This window comes from Herpailurus yagouaroundi, unplaced genomic scaffold (genome assembly GCF_014898765.1).
Source record: "Herpailurus yagouaroundi ecotype Mexico unplaced genomic scaffold, PumYag 28, whole genome shotgun sequence".
NCBI lineage: Eukaryota > Metazoa > Chordata > Mammalia > Carnivora > Felidae > Herpailurus > Herpailurus yagouaroundi.
The window spans coordinates 19,424,656-19,445,683 of record NW_024412376.1 but is presented as its reverse complement, the minus strand read 5'-3'; positions in this window follow the sequence as shown (position 1 = coordinate 19,445,683).

Here is a 21,028-nt window from a genome sequence, read left to right as displayed (position 1 = left end):
TCTCTCTCTCTCTCTCTCTCTCTCTCTCTCTCTCTCTCTCTCTCTCAAAATAAACAAACGTTTTTTAAAAAGTTAAAGCAACAAACACTATCCCGTGAGTTTCTGGGGGTCAGGAATCCAAGGGGGGCCTAACTGTGCGGGGCTGGCCCCCCAGTCTCTCTCACGGGGTCAGATGCTGGCGGGGGCTGTATCCGCAGGCTTGACGGAGGCCGGGCCCACCTCCACGAAGGCCCACTCACGCGGCTGGGGGCCTCAGCGCCTTGCCACGGGGCCTCCGGACACGGCGGCCAGCTTCCTCCAGAATGGGTAAGCTGGGAGCGCAGGCCTTAGGGAGTGCAAAGTGACGGCGTCCTGCTGGTCCGAGGGCACAGCGGGCAGGAACCTGGAGGCCGACAACTTCACTTACCTGCTTGGATTGTTTTTTTCTTTAACTGTTCCTTCTTCCAGTTTGGAGGTGATCGCTCTATTTCTGCTCCTTCAGGGGCTGCTTCGAATTACTAGTTACCAGAGTCTGAAGTTAAGAAAATCGTCGTCTACCCCCGCCCAGCCCAAACGGTGACCCTCCGGCCCGGCAGGTGCCACACCCCTGGTTTCTTGCAGCTGTCGTCTTGCAGCTTAATCCTGTCTTTATTTTAATCCCACTAGGTGTTGTACTTATCACTGCTTACACGTCTGGGTCTTTCTGTATCTACCCACGTACATTCCTCTCGCCCTTCATGCCTCCATGTGTCTCAGACTTTCAACATGGACTCTGCTCAAGTCAGCTCTAGAATGTCCCTCGGGCGGGGCCTGGGGGCGGCACGCGCACCCTCCTTTTGAGGGCCGCAGAGGTCTTTCTGGCTGGCGCTCCAGAGACGGCTCCTCCTCTGCCGTGGGGTCCCCCCACCCTCGCTCGCTGTCCGGGCCTGGCGGTTGCCTTCCTCCCCAGGAGAGCCCTCTGTTCCGCCTGCCGCGTCCAGCTGTGCTGTCCTTTTTTATCCTCCTAACTGGGACTTCCTTAATCTGCATACTGGTGCCCTAATCAGTTATGGGAAACTCGAAGCCATTGCCTCCTTCCCTGGTGGCTCGATGGTGTTTGTGAAGCCCTGTGGCTCGCCGACCTCCAGACCTCCCGTCCCTCGCTTGTTTGGTCTCTGGAGCGGCCTCCCGACATGTCTCATCAGTGCCTGGTACTCTGTGATCCCACCCCAGAAGTTATAATTTAGTTATCTTATAGCTTCACTTTTGAGAAGTTCTGCTTTCTGATAAAGCTATTTGGTCGTATTTGTGGCTCCTTTCCCTGCCGGTGAGCCCAGAACCCACCCAAAAGCACCTAGCTCAGTCTGTGTCCATAGGAAGCAATGATTACCCTCCAACTTTTACCAACTCTTGGGAATAGGGATCTGATCTCAAATCTTGAAAATTTCAAAATTACAGGGATAAACACCTTTGGTCCTGGTCTTCGGGTTTGCCAGATTATCTTTTAATAAGGCTATAAATGGAGAATTTTCTAGTTATAAAAATGTTTTATATTGCAGCTATCAAATTGTTGGGAAAGGAAAACATGTTGTGTGGGGGGTGCCTGGGTGGCTCAGTCAGTTAAATGTCCAGCTCTTGGTTTGGGCTCAGCTCATGATCTCATGGTTTGTGAGTTTGAGCCCTACATCGGGCTCTGTGGTCAGCACAGAGCCCGGTGAGGATTCTCTCTCTCTCTCCCTCTCTCTTTGCCCCTCCCCCACGTGTGTGTGTGCGCTCTCTCTCTCTTTCAAAATAAATAAAAATAAAAATAAAAAAAACAAAAAAAGAGTACATTTATGTGAAGTTTTGGAACAGGCAAAACTTACCTATAGTCTAAGAAATCAAATAGCGGTTACCTGCAGTTGGGAGTGGCAGGGAGGGAATTAACTTGCAATGGCACAGGAGGGAACTTTATGTGGTGATGGAAGTATTGACTGTGATGGTTACATAGGTTTATGCATTTGTCAAAACTCGTACTGTAAATGTACATTTTTTTTTAAATTTTTTTAACGCTTATTTATTTTTGAGACAGAGAGAGACACAGCATGAATGGGGGAGGGGCAGAGAGAGAGGGAGACACAGAATCGGAAGCAAGCTCCAGGCTCTGAGCCATCAGCCCAGAGCCTGACGCGGGACTCGAACTCGCGGACCGCGAGATCGTGACCTGAGCTGAAGTCGGACGCTTAACTGACTGAGCCACCCAGGCGCCCCGTAAACGTACATTTTTGTATGTAATTTATATGCCAATACATTTGATTTTAATATACCTATTCCAACTCTCCAAACTGAAGTCTCTGAAGGAGGTCTGATGTTGCTGATTGCTGTGCTGTGCTGATGCTGTGCTATGCTGATTTGCGGCTGTGGCTGTGCTGATATATATATATATATATATATATATATATATATGTATATATATAGGAATACAAATGGGCGATCAAAAAGAATGCAATCTTGCCATTTACAACAACTTAGATGGAACTAGAATGTATTTTGCTAAGTGAAATAAGTCATGCAGAGAAAGACAAATACTATATTTCACTCACATGTGGAATTTAAGAAACTCAACAGATGAACATAGGGTAAGGGAAAGAAAAATAAGATAAAATCAGAGAGTGAGGCAAACCATAAGAGACTCTTAAATACAGAGAACAAACTGAGATTGCTAGAGGGGAAGTGAGTAGGGGGATGGGGTAAATGGGTGATGGGCATTAAGGAGGGCACTTGTTGGATGAGCACTGAGTGTTATAAGTAAGTGATGAACCACTGGGTTCTACCCCTAAAATCAGCACTACATTGTATGTTAACTAACTTGATTTAGTTAACTTCCCTCCTGCAACCTTGTAGCTTTTTGCCAGAGGGTACTCCATAGTACTTAGTTGATACAACAAAGTCAGAGCCTTTTGGAATTGGTGTATTAGTAAAAAACGGGCTGGGATAGCAGCCACATTTTCAGTGGAGTAATCCTAGATTGAAGAGAAAGCTACAGACTTTTAGCCCAAAGTGTTACTTAATTTACAGGGGCTACAAAGGTAGAGTGTGCATGCCACGGCTTGCTGGGCAGCTTCCAATGAAGGCTCTAGGTCTGGGTCCGCTCAAAGAATGCTAATTTATAGGTTAGCCAATAGAGAAGACTAAGAAGAATGCTGAATGAAGCAGTACTGCCTCCAATTCTCAAATAGTTCAATCAGGTAGGTCTCCTTTTTGGTGGTGGGGGTCACAGTTTTTTTCCTGGACTGCTGAAAGGCCCTAACATTTGGAATCCACAGACACAGTCCCAAGATATTTTATTTGGCAAGCAAACTCCTGAATTTTGTCAGGGTTTATAAGCCACTCCTGCTAGTAGATGTGTGCTAATATCACATCACGACCTTCAGACTGAAGTTCTGGCTTGTCAGTCGGGACATTATCTATATAGTAAAAACATTGGACATCAGAGGTGTCCTATATTCTGACCAATGCACTGGTGGCAAATGGCAGGGATGTTTAGATACCTCTTGGAGAGGACTAAAAACATTGGAATTCCATGCCACAGAAATATATATTAGTCTTGGTTCTTGGATACCAGTGGTATAGAAAATAAGGTCGGAGCAATGTCTAAGACAGCATACCAAGTATCAGTAGTCTGCATAGTGCATTCAGTTACACTCAATATCTGGAACAGCTGGGACAGCGGATTTAGTTGGTGATAATCTCTGCAAACCTACAGCTCCTGTTGCTCTTTTAAAATGGCATACGTGGCTATTGCAGGGAGATATTGTATCTCTTCTTGACTCTTCTGTATTTAAGTTTTTAATTAGACTGTGATTCCCCATCTTCCCAAATTGTTCCTGTTAGACTCTCTGGGAGGGAATAGGAGGAAGCATTAGTATTGATTTACACACCCTAGTAGTACTTCTCAACCTGTGAATCTAACCAATTCAGCATATCCTATCTGTGCCTTTTGGGATCAAGAACAAGCTTGTAAGGCATTAATTTATATTATATATTTACACATAGAAGTAATAACAGAAGTACATTGAACTGGCCCAAAGAACTCCACCCATTAAGTTATCTTAACTACTTTCCTCATTGTGAACCTTGGGCAAGCCCCATAGGTTGAATTCAGATGACCTCCCTCCTGAGACTGGATACAATAGCAATTTGAGTCCCTATATCCAATGGAGTCATAAAAGTTTGAATTTCTTCTCTGTCACAAATTCCTGTATATTTGGACAAGTACATACGCCCTTTAATTATCCTTGAACATGGATAGACCTCAGCCCCATTCCTAATGACCTTTCTCCTTAAAGCAGCTGAATTCAAGGTAAGTGCTCAAAGGGATAAGGAGGCACTGAAGGAGAAAGGGGGCTCCACATCAGTAAGCAAGGTGCAATTACTTTCAGTTTTGAGACGCTCGATGGCTGGCCACAGCTCAAGAAAAATAACTTCCAATGTTTTTGGTCTACACATTGCCCAATATTCTCATTGCTGATACATTTGTTTTCTAAATTTGTTTCTTTTTTTTTTTTAATTTTTAAAATGTTATTTATTTTGAGAAAGAGAAATCACAAGTGAGGTTGGTACAGAGAGAGAGGAGAGAGAGAATCTCCAGCAGGCTCCACACTGTCACTACAATGTTCTCCCCCTTTGAGGGAGAATTTATTTTAATTTTTTAATGTCTCTTTCCAGTCAACTCAGTTAGCACTGGAGGATCTCATAGAATATGATCCTTCTATTTGTTCTTCCAATAATTTAATTTGTGTCCTCAAACTAGAATGAGAAGGGGTAAGGAGCTAAAAGAAAAAGCCCAGTGTGGGGGCTCAAACTCACGAACTGTGAGATCATGACCTGAGCCAAAACCAAAAGTTGGATGCTCAACCGACTGAGCCACTCAGGTGCCCCTTTGTTTCTTGAATTAATTGATATTCACTCTGTGAAAACTTATCAAATATATGCTTTTATGACTTATTTCTAGTAACCAGAAAATTTCCTTTAAAAAATCTATTAATATTTACTAAGCTGATTTCTTTCATATGCTTCCATTGTTTTCTGTACCCAACCTTACTCTGTGTCCCAGAAGGCTAAACTACAAAGGTTGTATCAGTGAATTCTTTGTCTTCCTGCTTCCAACAATGTGTCAAAGGAAGAAGCTTTAAAGTCAAAGGAAAGCCTTGACAGAAGATCCAGAGAGGAAGAAAAAAATAGGAGAGCGAAGTCAGTATATTAATAGATGACTCCCTTCATGCAAGATTCCTCCAGTGGGCTACATCCTCCACTGAAGGTCAAATCTCCTATTACATGGGCCTTTTAACCTATTCTTTCTTTCTCTTGTGGGTGCTAGCAGTAGATTACTGCCCTATGTCATGTGGTTTTCCTAAATCCTAGCCAATTATTTGCCAATAATTCTTCATAAAACCTCTCTTCAAGTTACCCAAGTTGGGAGTACTCATACTCTTCCTATGAGTAAAACATATTTTATTCATCTATATATATAATTTAATATTCATTGTAAAACTTTAGAGGAAGTATGATTAGCACTGAAGGAACTTAGAACTAGAGAGGTTAAAAAACATTTCCAAAGTAACAGAAATTGAACTCAGTGTTAATTCTAATTCTAATTCTATAGCCTGTATTCTTCCTATTTAACAAGTGTAATGAAACAGTAGATTTTCTTCCTTACCAGCAACATGAAGTATATCATGTTATCATTACATTTAGATTTTATCTTAATATTGCTCTGAAATACATGACTTATAAAATTTCACAATTATAAATAAACTACAAAATATAACATGTAGGAAATAATTACTAAACTTTACAAACATTAGACTATACTTAAGCTCTTTGTTTTTTATTCTCAGAAAATCCATAAATTACATTCTTTTTTAGGTCGGACTCATTTATTTGAGATACGGAATATTAAATTTGTTTTTCTGTATTTGCTTTTTAAACATCCAGATGATTTTGTGTGATTTAAAATCTTAAGAGACTGGTAATATCATGACAGTACTTTGAAGTATAGAAGGCGAAATGCAAATGCTAAAAGATTTTGCTTTAAACTAAAACACTGTATACAGTTGATCATATTGTTTCTGTAAGCCTGTTTAAATGTTATGTTTATATCCAAGCATTTCTATTTTGAGTATGTATACTTTCCCCAAGGAATAGTGTTTATACTGCTATCTAGTTTCTGGTTATTACAGTTGTTTTGAATTCTGACACAAAACACTGACCTCTGACTCTTTTTTTTTTTTTTTAATTAAAGATGTCTTGAAACTTGTTTCTTCCTATTATATTAAATTGGGATTTCCTCCTTCAAATATCATACTTGTGTGTATGCCTAGTTGTAAAGATTCTATTCTATTCTCAAAGGATTCATAACTTAAAACAACAACAAGAAAACAAAACTGAGTGTCAAAGGGACAGTGTGTGAAGCCTATGAGGGGAGAATTTATTTTAATTTTTTAATGTTTCTTTCCAGTCAACTCAGTTAGCACTGGAGGATTTAATAGAATATGATGCTTCTATTTGTTCTTCCAGTAATTTAATTTGTCTCCCCAAACTAGAATGAGAAGGGGTAACGAGCTAAAAGAAAAAGTGATTTTTTTTTTGAGATATCAAGTCACACATAAAAATAAATGATTTGCCTCAAAATGCAAATCTGATTATGTCATATTTATCTTTAAAATATACTAATGGGGGCACCTGGGTGGCTCAGTCTGTTCAGTGTCTGACTTTGACTCAGGTCATGATCTCACAGTTTGTGAGTTCAAGCCCCATGTCAGGCTCTGTGCTGACAGTTCAGAGCCTGGAGTCTGCTTTGGATTCTTTGTCGCCTTCTCTCTTTGCTCCTCCCCCACTCATGCTCTGTCTCTCTCTCTCTCAAAAATAATAAGTAAACATTAAAAAACTTTTTTAATGTACCAATGGGTTTCATATGCTCTTAGGATAAAGATTAAATAAAATCTCTCCCAATGCTGATAAGCTCTTTGATTCTGCATTTCCCCTCATTGATGTTCTTTTAGCACCACTACTGTGCAGTGATTCTCCCTGATTCAGAGTCTTTGCATATTCTGTTACTCCATCTGGAATACTATCCACCTATTCTTCAATTAAATTTTATGTCCTTCTAATTTTATCCTAAGCTTTCTTTCCTAACAGTAGTTTACATCATAGCCCTTGTCCTAAGCTCCCGTAAGACCATGATTCATATTTTCAGGACATCTCAGTTTGTATGTATAGATTCATTAGTGTAGTTATTGGTTTAATGTCAATTTCTCTGTCTAGTAGGTGAGCTCCTTGAACAGAGGTACCATATCTATTTTTCCCTTGCTCTTTATTTCCAGATACAATACACTGGTTCTTAGAATGCCCTATGAATGTTATCTTGATATTGCACAGTATAAGTTGAAGTGAGGGAAATTCCTGGTATCTCATTCTTCTCCTCAAATTGAGGTCCCCAAACTCCCTGATTGCACTAATGCCTGATATTGTTAATCAACTACCAAAGAAAGGAAGAAATATAATATTTATATAATTATAAATATAAAATAAATTTATATTAAATTTATATTATTTATTTGTTTATATTAAATACATTTATATTAAATTTACTTATATTAAAATATATTAAGATATATTTATAATTACAATGGCAACATGTTCTGGTGTAACTGAACACCAGAAGTAAGTATCCTCTTAGTTGCAGGTCAAATACATGGAGTTTATGAATGACTTCAGAGTCTATATGAAAAATCATTTCAACAATAATCGAATTAAATTTTTTTTTAATTTATTTATTTTGAGGGAGAGAGAGACAGAGTGCAAGCCGAGGAGGGGAAGAGAGAGAGGGAGACACAGAACCTGAAGCAGGCTCCAGGCTCTGAGTTGACAGCACAGAGCCTGACATGGGGCTCAAACTCACAAACTGTGAGATCATGACCTGAGCTGAAGTCAGATGCTTAACTGACTGAGCCACCCAGGCACCCCACCAATAATCTAATTTTAATTATCATCTGTATGCTAACCACTGCAACACTTGCTGGTATGAAAGTGAATCAGAAAGACAGATTATGTTATGCAACATTGTGTTACAACAGGAAAGTAAATACAGATGCAGAAGTCACTTATTTCCTGAGAAATTATCCAGGAAAGGCCTCATGTGTAAAATGAAACCTGTAGCTGGTTAGAAGACAGACATGGTCAGAGGGAGGTAGGAATGTTGGTGAAGGGTATTTCAGGCAGAAGAATTAACATATGCCTCATCTAAGTATAAGCCTGAGACATAAAATGGCCTGGCAAAAGTCAAATATCTCAGGAATAAAAAGGGTGAGGTCAAGAATAGCCTAAGTTGAAGCTAGAAATACTGGTAATGGAAGTCTCTTAGAAGGGATTCTCACAAGTTATGGCATGAGTTTGTATCTATTCTGATACTTATGAAAAGGCATTGATTTCTTTTAAGCAAGAGAATGAAGTTATTAATCCTTATTAAATATTTCACTCTGGCTTCTTTGTGAAGATGTATTTTAAAAAACAAGATTGAAGGCAAGGAGAGCATACACAATTCTGTTGCTTTATTCCTTGTGAGTGATGCTTATAATCCACAGAGAAATGATGAATGGTGATGTGTGTTTATGGGAGATATTTCAGGGGGAGAAAGGACAAAGCACTGTGATTGATTTGCCAATGAGGGGTCCTCATTGAACTTCTTTTACAGCCAAAGACTAAGAAAATTTAGGTTGTATATAGCAGTTATCCAAATGTGGCTGGTTAATACTAAGGAGCATGTATTTTCATGCTACTTAATATACTTTCTGGATGATGCTAGTGGGGATAAGTTCCTGAAGAAAAAAAAATTCTTTGAGGAGGAAATGTAGTTCTCTTTCCTCCAAAAGAGGGAATTGAGAAAGTTATGAATCATTATATCAGAGTACATAGAACATCTGGACATAGTAAGTGGTTTATATGTACTTATTACTATTATTACAGATAGATAATTACTATTTCACAGACTGGTGAAAAAGGTCAACTTTATTAACTAAATTGGCTCTGTATTCTTATACTTCTTCCTCTCTTAGTATTCTTTCTACCTTTTATTGGTGACATCTGTGGTCTGTTTTTATTTATCCTCTGAGATATTTATTTTAGTCAAAGCTGCTGATTTTTGCCTATGTTTGGGTTTTATCTGTGCACACCCTGTGCCCTATTTTCATAGGCACTTATTGAAGAGAAGAAAAAATAAAAAACACTGACTATATAACTTTATATCCCAAAACCTATCTGATGGTCAATTTATTCATATCTGGCATGAGACTATTGGCAAAAATTTAAAAAATATATATATGTATGTGAAATTCTTGACTGACAGTGATAAAGGCTACTGTTATTTAAGAAAATCACTGGAAAGGACAGAATATATAAGGCTAAAAAATAAATGAAATGACCTTAAACTGATGAAGGAATATTTGGACCATATTAATACTCAAGGTTGTTATTGCTTTCATATTTAACTCACTGAAACTTTCTAAGAATATATTATTTTTGGCATTCAACAGCTGAAAAATCTAAGGCATAGAGATATTAAGTAAATTGTTCAATGTAAAAAAATTAGCAGGTGATAAACTCAGTCTGGCCAATTTGAAGTCTGGATTAGCAACCTAAATTTACGTATGTGTATATATGAAAATAATATATGTATAAATATATATATATACATATATATAATAAATGCACATATATACATGTATATATAATATATATGGGGAGAGAGAGAGCAATATATTAAGCATTTTTCTAAACACTCCATATGTCCCAGCTGCTGAGTTGAAGCTAATCAGTAGGTAATTGTCATAGAAAATGTTCCTAATTGAAGATACCTGAAAGTATGAGAACATGAATTTGGGGGGCACCTACATGACTCAGTTGGTTAAGCATGTCTTGATTTCAGCTCAGGTCATGATCTCCTGGTTTGTGAGATCCAGCTCCCATGCTGACAGTGTGGAGCCTGCTTGGGATTCTCTCTCCCTCCCCCACTTGCTCTCTTTCCCTTTCTCAAAACAAATAAACTTAAAAATAATTATAAAAAAGAACAGGAATTTGTTGGCAAGAAATGTATCAATGAATCATGTGTCAAACAGTAAATTAAACTTTTTTTTTTTTTTTCTCAACTTACTATATGTCCTGCCTCTGGTATCGGCAGGCAAGGCGATTCAAAATCTGTACTATTGAAAATAATTGGAAAAGCTGTTTTAAATATTAAAAAAATATGTCTGAGGCACTGGAGAACTGATAAAGCAGTGAAAATGTATGAAGCAAGAACCAAAAGAAAGAAGGAAGCATAAAATGGTAAATCTCACATTTGGTGTCATATGTGCTAAAGCCAAAGGCATATTCTTCCAGAGGTGGCCAAAGAATTGAAAAACTTAAAACACATATCCAAAATACCACAGGACTGGGGGGAGCCTGGGTGGCTCAGTCAGTTAGGTGTCCAACTTTGGCTGAGGTCATAATCTTGCAGTTCGTGAGTTCGAGCCCTGCATGGGGCTCTGTGCTGACAGCTCAGAGCCTGGAGCCTGCTTCAGATTCTGTGTCTCCCTCTCTCTCTGCCCCTCCCCTGGTCTCTCTCTCTCTCTCTCAAAAATAAATAAACGTTAAAAAAAAAAAAATCTCACAGGATTAGAGTGTCTGGGTGGCTTAGTCAGGTAAGGTCTGACTTCAGCTCAGGACATGATCTCACAGTACATGAGTTCCAGCCCCAAATGTGGCTTTCTGTTGTCAGCACAGAGCTCCCTTTAGACCCTCTGTCTCCCTTTCTCTTTGCCTCTCTCTGTCTCAAAAATAAACAAACATAAAAAAAAAAAAAAAAAAAAAAAACTCACAGGACCAAGAAGGTAAATTGAAATCCAGGGCCCATCTTCAAAAACACTTGGAAAGCATTCCCACCCTCCGAGTTTGTTTTGTGACCCAGAAAGGCTATAAAAGAGGAGTAAGAATGAACAATAAATAAATCAGCCCTTGTAAAGACAGAAGGCCTGACTGGATTAAAGCATTCTGGAATTGTTACTAGCTCCAGCTCCCTATGTATAGCAAAGATAAATTCTTTAAATGATAAATAATACTATATTAGCCCCTGAATTATGTCTATGTATATTTTTTCACTTATAATATTAAGGTTGCTTTACAAAAAACAAAAAAACAAAAACAGCCATATGAGGAAACATGAAAACATGATCAAAAGAGATAAAAATAATCAAAAACAGACACAAAGTATACCCAGTAAATTGAGGTATTTAGAATAGACCTTAAAATATGCATGGATCTATAAAACAAGTCTGATAATGTAATGCCCCCGATTTCGAATCTGAGAGACCACCAAGGAGCCGATACCAATGCACACGCACGAGAGTTTATTTGCAAGCTCGAGCTTGGGCCCAAGTATACCCGACACAGCCGAGCAGGGACTTGGACACCTAGGTTAAGAGGCGTAGCAGTTTTATGGGGGCCAGTGGCCAATGAGATTGTAACACACACAGAAAGTTGCACATTCATGTCAGTCCACACGCAGGTGGCCAATTGAATTACAATTTACCCTATAGTAACTGTTTGAACTAGCCTATCACTCTGGTCAGAATTGGCGTGCAAGTTTGGCGGGCAAACAGCGGGGTTTACATTCTTTGGCGGTTAGGGGTTCTGCATTCCTATTTGAGCCGGTTTCTAGTAAGGGTGTGCTTAGCGGCTTGACTAGGGTGGGGGAGTGTCTTAAGCAATAAGTAGGTCATGTGGGGGTTATACATGAGGTGGTGGGTGTAGCACAAAATGGAGTCAGTCTTGCTCTGCTTGTCCAGGGGTAGGGGATTTTTGTTAAATTCCTTGGATCCCACAATAACATTGGCAAATAAACAGAATATATAAAAAACCGGAACTCTAGAACTAAAAAATTAAAAAGTTGTAAATTCAAAGGATGTAGATAGGGCCTAGCCATGGCAAAAAAACAAAAGTAATAAGATGGAAGACAGATAAGGAAAAAAATATTTAAAAGTCCAGATATAGAGAAAAATATAAAATATAGAAAATAACCTAAGGGACATAAGGATTATAACGTAAAAGTCAAAGCGATGTGTAAAGGAAATCACAGAGGAGGACTGGAGAGATGGATTAAAATAATTGAAAAGGCCATGGCTTCCAAAGTTGCAAAAGATAACAAAACACAGATTTAAGACACTCCTACATACACGAAGCAGGTAAAAGAAAAATAGAAACAAAGAAAAGCATACCTAAACATATCAGAGTTAAACAATATATTTAAATATATATATGCAAGAGTAAAACTTTGACAGAAAATTTATTTTCAAAGGGTCAATAAGACTGACAATGTTTTTCTCAACTAAAACAATGTTCTGTCTGAAGACAATGAAATATTATTGCTAATGTACTCAAAAAACTAAGTTCTAACATAGAATGTATAGCTAGCTAAAACAACCAACAAGCATTAAGATGAAAAAAAAAGACATGTTCAGAAAAGCAAAAATGGAGAGAAATTGTTACCAGCAAATTTACACTAAAGAAAATATCATAATATTATATTCAGAAGAAAAATATTTCCAGAAGAGAACTTGTAGATTCAAGAAGGAATGAAAAATAACAAAGTTAAATGTGCATGTAATGGTAAATACTTTGCATATTTAAAGAAAAAATAATAATAAAAATAGAGTGAGTAAATACAAATATATGGTCATTTTTCTTCTAGTATGCTGGGGTAAGCTTCAGAGTAATCCTCATGCAGTTAATAACTATTCTGAACAAAATACAGAAACTTGTTTCTTCCTTTTAATCGGAGGGAAGATAAAAATCCCAAATTAATCAACATTTCAAGAACTAAAGAAAGGAACCCATTGTCAACAGAAAATAAAATCAAAAGCTCAATATTGAAATTAGCAATTAGCACACAAGTATTTTAAAGCAACTATAATATGTATTTTTGATGAAGTAAAGAAAAATATGTTCTCAGTTCTTAAAGAGTAGGAAGTCTCAGGGGAGAAATAGTAACTATGAAAAAGAATCCAGTGGAAATTCTAGAGATAATTTAAAAAATAGCAAATTTTAAAAAATAGAAAATTTTTCAAATTTAAAAAATAGCAAAAAAAAAATAACATTGGGATGTACAATAAATGAATGGTGATAACAGAGAAGAGACTTAATAAATTTGATGAAAGACCAATAGAAATTATACTATTTAAGGAATCTAGAAAAGTAAACAACCATACAGGGAATTATTAAACAGTATCAAAACAGTGAACACGCACACACTTTGAATTCTAGAGTGAGAACACCGCAGAAGAAAACTTGGAAGAACAATGTCAGAATTTTCCTAATTTAATGAAAAAAGAAATTTACATATTTATGAAGGTCATCAAATTCCCAGAACAAAAAACATATGAAGACATCCATGCTTTGTGTCATAATACTCAAACTAATGAAAACAAAGGATAAGATCTTAAAAAGCAGAAATAGAACACAACAGGAAAACAATAATTCCGGTATTTGCTAATTTCTTATCAAGAACTTTAGAAGCCAGAAATCAACAGAACTACTTTCTGAGGTGCTAAAAGTAAATCTGTCAACATAATACTCTGTATCAAGCACATATTCTTCAAGAGGTAATGCAAAATAAAGATATATTAAGATACAATAAAACTATAGTCTGGATATCCTTTATTTCTTATTCTTGCCTAGTGCACTGAATACAACCCTGGCATAATGTTGAATCGAAGTGGGGAGAGCAGAAATTTTTGCCTTGTTCCTGATCTCAGGGAAAAAGCATACAGTATTTTGCCACTAAATGTGTCAGCTGTAGATTTTGTGTGTATGCCTTTATCAGGTTGAAGATGGTTCATTCTATTTTTAGTTTGAAAAGAGTTTTAATCAGGAATAGTTGTTGGATTTTGTGAAACAGTGTTTTCATCATCATCTTTGAAATAATCCCATAATTTTATTTTTTCAGTCTGTTAACATGATGAAATATATTTATTGTGTGTTTTTGTTTTTGTTTTTGTTTTACTGTTTATTTGTGTTTGAGAGAAAGCACAAGCTAGGGCAGAGGCAAAGAGAGAGGGGGACAGAGGACACTAAGCAGGCTCTGTACTGACAGCAGAGAGCCTGATGCAGACCTTAAACTCACAAACCTTCTGAAGTCAGAGGCTTAACTGACTGAGCCACCCAGGCTTCCCTATCTATTGTTTTTATAAAATTTAAGTCATTCTTGCATTTGCTGATGTCAACTCCATTTGGTCAGAATACAGTATTTTTCACATATTTTTGGATATTCTAAGTATTTTAAATATTATGAGATGTTACAAAGAGTGTTTTTATTTATGTTCATGAGGGATATTGGTCTATACTGTTTTTTTTCATTAATATGTTTGCTTTTGTTTTTTCAGAGATGAGTTGGGCAGATTTACTCTGCTTAAATTTTTCTGAAGAGTTTGATAATATTTTATTTAATCCAGTTTTTTTTGGTTTTTTTTTTGTTTGTTTGTTTTTTGGGGGTTTTTGTTTTGTTTTGTTTTTGGAAAGTTCATCAATAAAGCCATCATGATCTGGAGGATTCTTTCTGGAGGATTCTTTCTGAGTAGTTTTTTAACTATACATTATTTGTTTATTAATATTTGGTTACATGGTTACATTAAGAACGAGCTTTTGATTTCATTGTGTTGCTGGTGAACTGGGGAGACCCTGGGCCCTGAGATCTTGATTCAGCCCATCCCAAAGATATCACCAAAGGTTCTTGGTCTCATCCGGAGGAAGAATTCAGGAACAAATACAACACAGTGGACAATAGCAACACAAGTGGCAAAGTTTACTAAAGCAAAAGTATACTCTGGAGATGTGAGAGCTGGCAAGGTCAAGAGAAAAAGAGAGAGCTTCACACCCTGGGGTTTGGGTTTCTGTCTTTTGTAGGCAGTTATTAACAAGGGGGTGAAAGATTCCTTTCTTTCTTATTTGGTCAGGTCTGTTTGGTTAGATCCGGCTGCCAGGACAGGCCTCCAACTTTCCTGATAACTGGCCATGACTTCCTCTTTGCTGGCTTCCAGGTAGCCTGTTAGAACCTAACTAACAACCTAATCCACAATTGATTTTCTCCTATGTTTTCTATTTCATTTTTTTCTCATATCTTTATGCTTTGCATTTAATTTGTTCTAAAGAAATTAAGCTGAGAATTGAGACCATTGGCTGCTTCTTTTTTCTACCTAATCCTTAGTGCTAAAATTTTCCATCTAAGTACTACCATAGCTTCATCCTACCAGAGTAAGAAGTTCAATGACTTCATTTAAATAAAAATTCTTAGGAATCAAACTGGGAAGAAAATCTGTTGCTCACAGTTCTATTTACATAGGCAATAGGGTAATGGCCCAACTCCTCTTGCTTTTCCAAATGTCACTTTTATAATAATTACACTGCTGATCTTCCTTGCCCTAATTATGATTTTCTAATTTTCTGATCTTGGCGATTTTCAGTCGTTTCTCAAGAAACACACATACACACATACAACTCATAACTTGGACACGGCAGTCATAGTTTTGGGATGAAATGTAGAATTTGCAAAGACTTGGGATTCTTTCCATAAAATTATGGAATTATTTTATTTATTTATTTATTTCCAGAATTTATTTATTTCCAGAATTATTTCTTATTTACCAATTTAAATATTTTATGGACTAGGGCAGGAATGCCTACAGAGAAGTTCCTTGGAAAAGGTCCTTGACCTTATGGTCAGTCTACTTGGAAGAGATACAAGTCATGTACTGCTTATTTTTCCCAAACTTATCAATCAAATAAATTGGTCCAATTTAGTAAAAGGGTAAAGAGAGACCAGGCATTATTGAGTTTGTTCAACATAAAAAATAACATTAGGAATGAAGAAAAATTATTTTTCTAAGTTCCCTACTTTTTGTTTGTCTCAATTATCTATTGAGATTAAACATGAAACCTGTGATTAACCAGGGTTATGGCTCTGTTTGGAAGCAGAGGCATTAGTCCTAGTCCTGCCCTTTTAAATCCACACTGCTAAAACAATAACTTGTTTTTATATAGTACTGAGATTCCATCAACCGCATTAGATTTTGCCTTAAAAATCTCTGAAATGCATCTGGACAAAATATTAATCCTATTAACCTGAAGACTACACCATTTCCAAACCTGTAACTTCATTTCCTGTTATATTTTTTAGTTCATATTATGATATGCCATATGATACAATATGTTCATGATAGGTTTTACAATATCAAATGCTACAATAAGGACCATCTAATGAAAATGCACATTGACACTGTAGAACTACTACAGCAGCTACAAAATGCCCCCAGATCCTAGAATAAGATTAAAACCTATGAAGCAAGGGTGCCTGGGTGGCTCAGTGGGTTAAGAGGCTAACTTCAACTCAGGTCATGATCTCACAGTTCATGAGTTCCAGCCCTGCTTTGGGCTCTGTGCTGACAGCTCAGAGCCTGGAACCTGCTTCAGATTCTGTCTCCCTCTCTCTCTCTTCCTCTCCCCTGCTCATGCTCTGTCTCACTCTTTCTCAACATTGAATACACATTTAAAAAATTTTAAAAAAAGAAAAAAAAAACCTAAGAAGCAAAATCCTTTGCAAGTTAAAGTCTCACTAACAAAGAAAGTAAATTCTGAGATAAAAACTTTTCCTTTGTGAGTAAAAAAGACCTTGGTCTCTTTTGCTCCCATTTCCTTGTTTTACTCAGTTTTTTAGTTGGAGAAATTCTGAATATATGGTTAGAATTAGGATTACTGCAGTGAGGACTACCATGGGTTTGCCTGTTGTTCTTTATGGATAGCTAACTTTGCATTAATTTAATGTTAAGTCTCAAATAGACTTCCATTTTAAAGATTCCAAGTAATTATTAGGGTACATACAATATCAAATACTAGAAACCCTCAGTGACGAACTTTAGAAAATAAGCAAACCCCAAACCTTAGAATTTTTATTCAGTGAAGTTATGTTTTTATAAACTTAGTTGTTAATGCCACCAAAGGCTTTTGCAAAACTTCAAAGATAAATGAGGGCAAAATATTTTGTTTATTTTCACTAGGGTGCCATTCAATGCTAGTTGTCTAGCATTGAATCCAGTATTATAAATAAAGGGAAATAGAGAAATTAGGAAAAAATAAGGGGAAAAATCCTAGAAAAAGTGTTTTTGTTGTTGTTGTTGTTGTTATACAAAAAACTTTCAATTTCTGTTTCAAGTGAAAATCATTTTTCTGGCACTGAGTGTTAAATTCAGTATAAATTTGGAAAACCACATGAATTCAAGGTTATTCCCTCCACTATTCCCTAGTGTTCTCTGATGACTACTCAAAACAACATTAAAAAAGAAAAAAAACATAATTAGGGCACCCTAGTAATACTACATATATTTAAATGTCAAATTAGAACCTTGTACCATACATACTTATGCTCTATCGTATGTATGGTATTTCAGCATATGATATATAGTATATAATTTATCCATTTAAAGACCCCTCTGGCAAGTGTAGTGAGAAATTCAATAATAGTAGCAAACAATGTTCAACTTTGTAATGTCAATTCACCAACATGAGTACTTAAGTTTCTACCATTTTTTTTAAATTTAAATTCAAGTTAGTTAATATACAGAGTAGTCTTGGTTTCAGGTGTAGACTCCAGTGATTCATCTCTTACATATGACACCCAGTGCTCATGCCAAAAGTACTTTCCTCAATGCCCATCACCCATTAAACCCATCCCCCAACCTATCTCACCTCCAGCAACCTTCATTTGTTCTTTGTTTTTAAGAGTCTCATATGGTTTGCCTCCCTCTCTGTCTTTTATCTTGCTTCCCTTCCCCTATGTTCATCCATTTTGTTTCTTAAATTCCACAGATGAGTGAAACCATATGGTATTTTTTTCTCTATCTGACTTTACTTCGCTTTAGCATAATACCCTAGTTCCATCCATGTTGTTGCAAGTGGCAAGATTTCATTCTTTTTGATCACTAAGTAGTATTCCACCTCTTCTTTATCCATTCATCAGTTGATGGACAATGGATATTTATCCAGTAGATATTGTCCAGTTGATGGCTCTTTCCATAATTTTGTTATTGTTGATAAACAATATAAATGTTTCTACCATTTTATGGCTCTAGTGGCTCCTGATCTAGGTTAGCAGATTTCTGGATGCACCTGTTTCCCCAGATTTCATGCTGAAATTTTGCCCTATGACCTCAGTACTTTGACATATCCAAGAAAAGTCACTGAAATTTAGTTTGTTCACTTTTTCTTATGGCAAAAATGGGAGTATCAGGAATAATGGCACCCAAATACTTTACATGTTCAAACTGAAATTAGAAGTCACCATCATACTTTTGGACTTTACAAAAGCCACATAAGAAGGAACTCTGGAGGAAAGAAGGAAGGAAGGAAGGAAGGAAGGAAGGAAGGAAGGAAGGAAGGAAGGGGAAATGAAAGAAAGGAAGGGAGGGAGGGAGGGAGGGAGGGAGGGATGAAAGTACTTATTCAGAAAAACTTAGTTCAAAAACAATGAAGAAACAAAACTATCAAGTAAAACTCCCACACAAAGTACTCATAAGAAGAAAACATTATAATAGAATTCCTATATAAAATGAAATCACTCCAAGGGTGCCTGGGTGGTTCAGTCAGTTAAGTGTCTGACTCTGGATTTTGGCTCAGGTCATGATCTCATGGCTAATGACCTCAAACCCCACTTCTGGCTCTGTGCTGAGAGTGTAGAACCTGCTTGGGATCCTCTTTCTATGCACCTTTCTCTCTTCCCCTCCCCTGCAAGTTCTCTCTCTCTCTCTCTCTCTCCCCCTCTCTTTCAAAAATAAATAATAAAATAAAACTTAAAAAAAATAAAATGAAATAATTCCAGAAAAATATGTGCATAAAATAGATGGAAATAATAATCTAGTACCTCAAAGTGAGATTTAAAGTATTAAGAAAATATTACAAAAAATAAAATGAAAAGAAACACCAAAAATGTTTTATTAAATTTCAGGAAACAATTAGAAATACAGGGGAAAAAAAATCATTTCAGAAATGATAATTATGCAGATTAACAGAAGGTGAAAAGTAGGTGAATTTTATTTTGTTTTCTAAAGTTTATATATTTATTTTGAAAGAGGGGGCTGGAAGAAGGGGCAGAGAGAGAGGGGGAGGGAGAAAATCCCAAGCAGGCTCCACATCAGTGCAGAGCCTGATGCAGGGCTCCATCTCATGAACTATAACATCGTGACCTGAGCTGAGATCAAGAGTCAGATGCTTAACCAACTGAGCCACCCAGGACCCCCAGTAGATGAATTTTAAATAGAAGCTTCAAGAGTGACAGAAGATGATAAACAAATAAGTTTTAATAGATATATAACCAGATTATTTTTTAAATAATGAAGCAAATGAAAAGAAGGAACACTATAAACTACAATTCAGGGATAGCTTACACATAAATAGATACATACATACATGCATACATATTACATATACCACATTTTGAAAGGGTGCACTATGTTAAAGGGGGAAATCTTCCTGAAGTACTCAATACTGAAATTAATTCTGGCAAAATTGTTTAGTATTGAAGAATATAAGAATAAATCCTAAATCCTTTCATCATACAGATAGGAAAACCAAGTCACTAATAAAGGACATAAAATCAGTTTGCCATTAATCCCTTTGTAAACAAAGCTTTTGGCCAAAAGAATATGACATAACACATTTAAGATAATCAAGGAAAGATTTAAAAATCAAGGATTTAAAACAGTCAAACAGATTTTGAAGTCTAAAGTCTAAAGGTCAATTTTCATTGGGCAAGAACCCAGGATATATTGTGTCTATGAATTTAGTTTTATAATACAAATGTTTTCATACTGGACATCAGACATTCAGAACAACTGAAAATACATTAACATAAAGACTGGTGGTAGGGGCACCTGGGTTGCTCAGTTGGTTAAGAGACTGACCCTTGATTTCAGCTCAGGTCATGATCTCACGGTTTGTGGAACTGAGCCCCACATCTGGCTCTGTGCTGAGAGCATGAAGCCTGCTTGGGATGCTCTCTTTCCTCTCTTTCTGCCCTCCCTCTCAAAATAAATGAGTAAACCTAAAAAAAAAAGACTTGTGGTGAACATCAAATATATACATTTACATATAGAACTAAGATTACCTGAGTTATACTAGGAAGGGTATATTTAGCTATCTCCCATGACAATGTAGAACTAAGAAAATGAAGTGAGAATGAGAAGAACATAGGTCAGTAATCAAATTATTGGGGCTTATGAAAGTAATGCTATCTGAAAATCATTTGCCTGCAATATGATATAAAACCTAAGAGTAATTATGTGGTATTCCAATTACCTTTATAATGTTCTTTCAAAACCAGATACTCTGGAATTTAAACAATATATATACAGATTGAAGATTGAAGAAATTAAGGAAATACCCTATAGTAATGAACTTTAAATGAACATAAAATTTTGTTTTCATGAGATTCCACTACAAAGGCCTAGAATTCTAAACAATCCAGTAGACATCAATCCATAGAAGCCTTATACCGATATTGAAATTCAACTTCCCACTAAAGGAAATCAGGGTTTCTTGGGGGAAAATGACTGATTTTAAGAATAAAGCAAGGGATATACAAGACAATCTGAATCCTTTGGGAATAGGATGGAAACTAGTGGTGCCTGGGTGGCTCAGTCAGTTAAGCGTCCGACTTCGGCTCAGGTCACGATCTCACAGTTTGTGAGTTCAAGCGCTGCATTGGGCTCTGTGCTGACATGTTGGAGCCTGGAGCCTGCTTTGGATTCTGTCTCCTTCTCTCTGTTCCCCTCCCCCACTTGTGCTGTGTCTCTCTCTCTCCCTCAAAAATAAATAAATGTAAACAATTAAAAAAAAAAAAGAATGGAAACTATCATGTAACATTTGCTAAAGGCCCACAGGATTTGAGAAGCAACCGTAAGTGTTCCCATTGGCCAAAGGGTAGAAAATGTGAGCATCAAAAACAAGTCAAATA